The 7,172-nt window shown below is 37.1% G+C and overlaps 1 protein-coding gene across 2 annotated transcripts in view; it reads right to left on the bottom strand.

The window, feature by feature from the left end:
* Positions 1–1,865, bottom strand: part of fndc3ba (fibronectin type III domain containing 3Ba) — a 157,162-nt gene extending 155,297 nt beyond the window's left edge. The window contains exon 1 of one of the 2 annotated variants that reach the window (XM_048163038.1): positions 1,695–1,865. The gene's annotated coding sequence lies outside the window, so the exon portion shown is untranslated. Of the gene's footprint in view, positions 1–628; positions 1,674–1,694 lie in introns of those variants that run through there. The other variant, XM_048163041.1, reaches the window with a different exon arrangement.
* Positions 1,866–7,172: the final 5,307 nt, after the last annotated feature.

Genomic DNA, 7,172 nt, shown 5'->3' with positions numbered 1-7,172 from the left:
TACAGTGTTCCCACGGGTAATAGGCATTATTTAGAAATATCTGTGTTGAATGCTCTGACTGACCAATCAGAATCAAGTATTCCAGAGTGTTGCATAATGCAAGCATAAAATGCAGCCACTCATATGTTTTGGGATTGACTTTTTAACATTATATAGAAAAGAATTTTAAGCTTTGTGTGCATTTGAGAAAAATGTCCATTGGGGAAAAGTAAATAAAAGAAAGTAGCAAGGACCTAAAACAAGCAGGAGGGAAAAAAATCCATTGCAAGTTGTGTGTATCATTCCATGGGAAGTAGGGGGAGAGGGGGAATCAGTCCACATAGACATCTAAGCTGCAGTTAAAAAAAGTTAAAGTGAAAAACTATGCATTTAGAATATTTTACCCATATTTAATTGTCTTATATAACTTATTTTAAATCATCTTGTGGCCCCTATGGAAGACTGACAATTGGGCCCCGGGACCCTGGTTGAGAACCACTGGTTTGTAGACACATTCAAATAAGAAGAAGAGGAATGCAACATCCTATTTTCCTGCAGATATTTTTTAAACACAAGTTATCATGAACCAGTTCAGTAATGTACATTTTAAAAAGTTATAAAATCCCTCACTCAGCTGGAGAATGCAAACCTGACGTCATTGACTGCAGATCACATTTCTCCTCCATCTAGATATTTTTCTTCTTTCTCTCCAATAAGCCCTCTGGATCCAGGCAGGAATGGACCTCATGGTACAATCTATCTTGAAGCGTCATTTCAGTGCCCGACAGCATCATCCAAGAGATTAAAAAGCGACCGTTCAAAGTCTTTTTCCAGAGCTGCTAATTAGTGAGCTTTAATTCCCCGCACGAAAGAGCAACTAGTACTTCTGATGTTTGGAAAAACGATGCACGGCTTTGCATTAAACCAAACCAATAAAAAGAAAGAAAAACAGAAAGTAGTATCGAGAAGTATAGATACTTTCTGCACAATATATGACAGGACGAGGACAACAACAGCTGATGTTTTCCACCATAAACAGACACAGCTGTTGAAGAATAGGCTGTCTGGAATACTAGGGCATGATGGAGTTGACCAACTTCACTTCATCCATCACCAAATTCCTTTAAATCTTTGCCAAATATTATTCAACATCAATTCCAGCAACTGAGTGTTTTGCAACACTGTAATCGCTTAGGAAAGACACCTGGAAAGACAGCGAAATTCAGCATCCCAAATAAAATTTCACCTAAACATTTTATCTCACTTCAAGACTGTCGGATCAATACAAAATATTTTAAGAAAGCTAAAGTGTAACTTTTTTTTCTAACGTTTACGTAACAGTACGCGCTAAATAAAAAAAAAATCCAAAATTCCAAAGTTGGAATTCAACAACGAAGACGTCAAACTATGAATTTTCTCGTAATTCGCGCGAGTCGTTACAAAGTTGCACGACGAGTTTTAAGCATCTTCAGGTAAATAACGGTTTCTAAAAAAAATCAATGCAATACTGCCTGTTTTCTTGAAGAATAACGAAGTTTTCCGTTCCATCTCCTGGTTGGCCAACTAACCCAGACTCCCGGCGTCACCGCCATCCAGACACAAAAATGCACGCAACTTTCCCGTTATGAACATATTTTCATCGTTTAATTGGGAAAAAGCACACAAACACGAACTGTAGCCAAAGATAGAGCTAGTAAGCGATAAGAAAAACTTACCTCGCTGCAATAAAATGATCTTGAAAGAAACTCCAGAGCTCCACTTTCACCCCAGACACAACTTTGGCAATCCTTGCTCCAGTCTGCTCCACCAGCGCTCAGTCAGGGGGAGATTCCGCGGCCATGTCAATTATGTCCCACAGCACATGTGAGCTTGATCCTGCCCCTTTTACCGTAAACACCCATATAAAAGAACTTCAGAGCAGAGGGGAACAATTCAAAGACGATTTAACCTAAAGACCACCACCAGACACATGCACAGACACAGCTTTTACTATAGCCTACAGGACAAAAACAGTAGCCTATTGCTTGGTTCAATAGTCCCAGTCAGGCTGTAGGATGTTTTTATGGATTTTTACAAGATTACATATTGAAAATCAGGAGACAAATTGGTTCATTTTCTGATTTTTTAAAATAAACATCGGATAAATAACTTTCAAGGAGACACATGGACAATATAGCCTAACTTTAAAATTAGCCTATGTCATTGAAAAAGATTCTAATTTAGTTAGCAAGAAATCTTTACAAGCTCACTAATAGTCTAACTATTTTAGTGAGTGTTCATTGGTACTTAATAAAATTACTAAATGGATTTTTATGAAAACAAGCTTTTCAAAATAATTCAAGATTATTCTTAACTGTGACTATGTGATTATAATATTATGTTACTTTTTTTTTTTTTCTTCTAATTTGTAAACAAAAGTAATCTACCCAAAACTGAGTATGGTGTTGGTTTTCATTGCTGTCTACTGTGCTTTGTTGTTTATGCTACACTTATCAATAAGGTTTCATTTGTTAATAGTACCACATTTTTAATCTTAAATAATGTTAATTTCAACATTTGCTCATACATTATTAAAATCAAAAGTTGTATCAGTTAATATTATTTAATGGACCTGAGCTACAATAGACAATTGTAGATTTATGAACTAATTAACACTAACAAATATGAGCCTAAAAATACTGTAATAAATGTATTGCTCATTGTTAGCTAATGTTAGTTGATGCATTGTAAAAAGGGGTAACCAAATTTCATTCGTCGATCAAAATGTTTTCCAATGGTTGAGTCTTTAAATTTTACTGTTAGCCCCACTAAATGTGAATAAGTTGTTACATTCTTGCAGTTCTCCTGAATGTCATCATATTGTGGGACACTGTTTGCTGCACTATCCTTTGTTTGTATCATTTTGCAGGCTTGTCTGCAAGCTTGCTAGTCTGTCATCACAAGACAAATTTAGAAAATTAGATGGATCATGAAACTGTCATTCATGCATGAAAACTATTTTAAGTCCACTGCATATCCGTGACTCATGGCATAATTATGTAGGTAGCTGAAAATACTTTTTAAATCTCAAAATCAGAGGAGCACAGCTGAACAAACCCAATGCCCCTTGTCCTACATTTCACTTCGCTGACAGTGGCAGGTAAGTCACACGGTGTAAATGTGTCTGCTGCCACCAGCAGGACAGTAAATGTAGAGCAGGACGAACACAACTACTCATTTCGCATTTAGGCTACTATAGCATGTTTAGTGCTATTAATTGCTCGCATTGTAGCGTTTTTTGACATTTCTTTCATGGGAATAAAGTGAAATGACCTCACTATAAAATCTTTTGCATCAACCTCGAGCCTTTAAAGGGTTAGTTCACCCAAAAATAAAAATAATGTCATTTATTACTCGCCCTCATGTCGTTCTACACCTGTAAGATCTTCATTCATCTTCGGAACACAAATTAAGATATTTTTGATTAAATCCGATGGCTCAGCAAGGCCTGCATAGACATAGTCTACTTCCTCTCTCAAGATCCATAAAGGTACTAAAAACATATTTAAATCAGTTAATGTGAGTTCAGTGGTTCTATCTTAATATTATAGACCTTATTTACCAGAGAAACAAGCGCGCCGCCATCTTTATGAAATTGTCTTTGAACTTCCGTTTTGCGGTAGCTCTGTACATTTCTATGGCATCGCTGTCAAAGAATAATTAGTTGGTTAAGTGGATTTACTTGTTGTAGAGTTAATGAAAGTTATCATGAGCATTGTAATGTTTAAAGCATATGTCTTAACAAATGTCAGTAGATCGGGAAGATTTTAAAACGAGCAGTTCATTCATAAACGTAATATCGCTGTGGAAATACAAACCGGAAGTCAAAAGACAACGATCGCGACGCTGAAAAGGGGCGGGGCTACATAAGGTCTATAAAGCGATGAGAATATTTTCCGTGCGCCAAAAAAAAACAAAAAAAAAACAAAAAAAAAAACGACTTTTTAACACTGCTTCAGAGCGTTATGAATCTTTTGAGTAGAAACAGTGATTCGGATCGCGTATCAAACCGCCAAACTGCTGAAATCACGTGACTTTGGCGCTCTGATCCACTGGTTTGATTCGTAAAGCTCCGAAGCTTCAAGAAGTAGTGCTATGAAATCGGCCATCAGTCGTTTTTTTTTTTTTTTTTTTTTTTTGGCGCACAAAAAATATTCTCATCTCTTTACAAAATTAAGGTAGAACCAATGTACTCACATGAACTGATTTAAATATGTTTTTAGTACCTTTATGGATCTTGAAAGAGGAAGTACCATTGCTGTCTATGCAGGCCTCGCTGAGCCATCGGATTTAATCAAAAATATCTTAATTTGTGTTCCGAAGATGAATGAAGGTCTTTGGGGTGTAGAACGACACGAGGGTGAGTAATTAATGACATTATTTTCATTTTTGGGTGAACTAACCCTTTAAATGTATGATAAGTGGAAAATGAGTGGAGAGAGTGATTTCACACTTGGCATTTTTAACTAGCAGCACTAGACAGAGGTTCGTGCATAATATTTTCCTGAATTGCTGTATGTGTCTTATTAATCAACACTAAAGTTTAAGTTCACGTTTTGAAAATTAAAATAATAATAATAATACAAACCGGATTCCAAAAAAGTTGGGACACTCTACAAATTGTGAATAAAAACAGAATGCAATGATGTGGAAGTTTCAAATTTCAATATTTTATTCAGACTACAACAAAGATGACATATCAAATGTTTAAACTGAGAAAATGTATCATTTAAAGGGAAAAATAAGTTGATTTTAAATTTCATGGCATCAACACATCTCAAAACATTTGGGACAAGGCCATGTTTACCACTGTGTGGCATCCCCTCTTCTTTTTATGACAGTCTGCAAACGTCTGGAGACTGAGGAGACAAGTTGCTCAAGTTTAGGAATAGGAATGTTGTCCCATTCTTGTCAGGCTTCTAGTTGCTCAACTGTCTTAGGTCTTCTTTGTCGCATCTTCCTCTTTGTGATGCGCCAAATGTTTTCTATGGGTGAAAGATCTGGACTGCAGGCTGGCCATTTCAGTACCCGGATCCTTCTTCTACGCAGCCATGATGTTGTAATTTATGCAGTATGTGGTCTGGCATTGTCATGTTGGAAAATGCAAGGTCTTCCATGAAAGAGACGACGTCTGGATGGGAGCATATGTTGTTCTAGAGCTTGGATATACCTTTCAGAATTGATGGTGCCTTTCCAGATGTGTAAGCTGCCCATGCCACACGCACTCATGCAACCCCATACCATCAGAGATGCAGGCTTCTGAACTGAGCACTGATAACAACTTGGGTTGTCCTTGTCCTCTTTAGTCCGGATGACATGGCGTCCCAGTTTTCCAAAAAGAACTTCAAATTTTGATTCGTCTGACCACAGAACAGTTTTCCACTTTGCCACAGTCCATTTTAAATGAGCCTTGGCCCAGAGAAAACGCCTGCGCTGCCAGATTCTTGTTCCAGATTCTCTGAATCTTTGGATGATATTATGCACTGTAGATGATGATAACTTTAAACTCTTTGCAATTTTTCTCTGAGAAACTCCTTTCTGATATTGCTCCACTATTTTTCACCGCAGCATTGGGGGAATTGGTGATCCTCTGCACATCTTGACTTCTGAGAGACACTGCTACTCTGAGAGGCTCTTTTTATACCCAATCATGTTGCCAATTGACCTAATAATTTGCAAATTGGTCCTCTAGCTGTTCCTTATATGTGCATTTAACTTTTCCGGCCTCTTATTGCTACCTGTCCCAACTTTTTGGGAATGTGTAGCTCTCATGAAATCCAAAATGAGCCAATATTTGGCATGACATTTCAAAATGTCTCACTTTCAACATTTGATATGTTATCTATATTCTATTGTGAATAAAATATAAGTTTATGAGATTTGTAAATTATTGCATTTCTTTTTTATTCACAATTTGTACAGTGTCCCAACTTTTTTGGAATCGGGTTTGTAATAATTCTGTCATCATTTACTCACCCCATGTTGTTCCGAACCTGCAGCCGGTGTCGGGAAATTGTCCTGACTAGTTTCTACAACATCGTACTATGGTGGTTAAGCAGTGTGTTAGGTTACATTGTCATTGTTTGTATGGGAAACGCACCACTGTATAATTTTCTTTCTTCCTTGGAACACAAAAGGATTTTGATTTTATTTCTTGAGGGGATATTCGTGCCCTTTAAAGTTGTTATGAAACAGAAGTTGCAGTAGTATGGCTTCTCGAACAAGAAAAAATGTAGGGCGCGACTTGTGTTTTGCTATTGCTGATGTCATGTGACGTTGTCCTGCCCTCGCGCCAATAAACACTTCATCAAAGAAGAAATGTTGCTGCAAGAGTTATTTTGATTAAAGTTTATGAGCGCACATTAATTAAAAAAAAAAAAAACTGATAAATTATTTATAATAAACACTGCAATATTGCATTACAAAATAATAATTGTCATTTTTTTTATTTCATAGTGTCTTTAAGTATTTTTTCCTCAACCTACCTTACAGATATGGTAGGTTTTACCACATAAATGCATTACTTTAAGCCTGAATGGTGATCATATTGATGTAGGAAGCAGAGAATGAGGTTGAGCACACTTAAATAAGTGCACCAGAAATATTTTATTTATAAGCTGAATAAAAAAGTTAGCGCGGTGCAAATGTGGATCATGTCCGTGCAGAGTCCATGTGTTGTCTTCTGTGACAGTGTGAAATAATGTTGGTGTCATGGAGGCTGAATGGTCAGGGGATTTCCTGGAGATGGAGATTTTGAGTGAATAAGGACAACAATCATCTTCTAACGGATATGTGCTGCTCTTAATCACAGACAGCTTCTGGCTGATACAGGATAGGGTGTTCCCTCCTATTGAAGTTCCCTAGTGTCAGAGGTGTGAGTCTGGAAAAGGAAGAGCTGCCTGTACACTGATTCTGACATGAAAGCGCTTTCCAGGGTGTGGAGTACCCTCTCTCTCTACCTTCTTTAGCTTAGGTCTGATAACACAAGTGTGTGTATAGATACAAATTTAAACATAACACATGTACCTAGCTGCTACCACAGCAAACCATAACGACTGCATATTTCATCATTAACTACAAGTAATTATCCCTATGTTCAACATAGGGATAACATCGACAGTAGATCCGTGAAGCCAAAGGTCAAGTTGAGCCAG

Source organism: Megalobrama amblycephala, linkage group LG17 (assembly GCF_018812025.1).
Source record: "Megalobrama amblycephala isolate DHTTF-2021 linkage group LG17, ASM1881202v1, whole genome shotgun sequence".
Taxonomy (NCBI): Eukaryota; Metazoa; Chordata; class Actinopteri; order Cypriniformes; family Xenocyprididae; genus Megalobrama; species Megalobrama amblycephala.
Note: the sequence above shows the minus strand (reverse complement) of the source record. Positions and strands in the feature narration are given on the sequence as shown.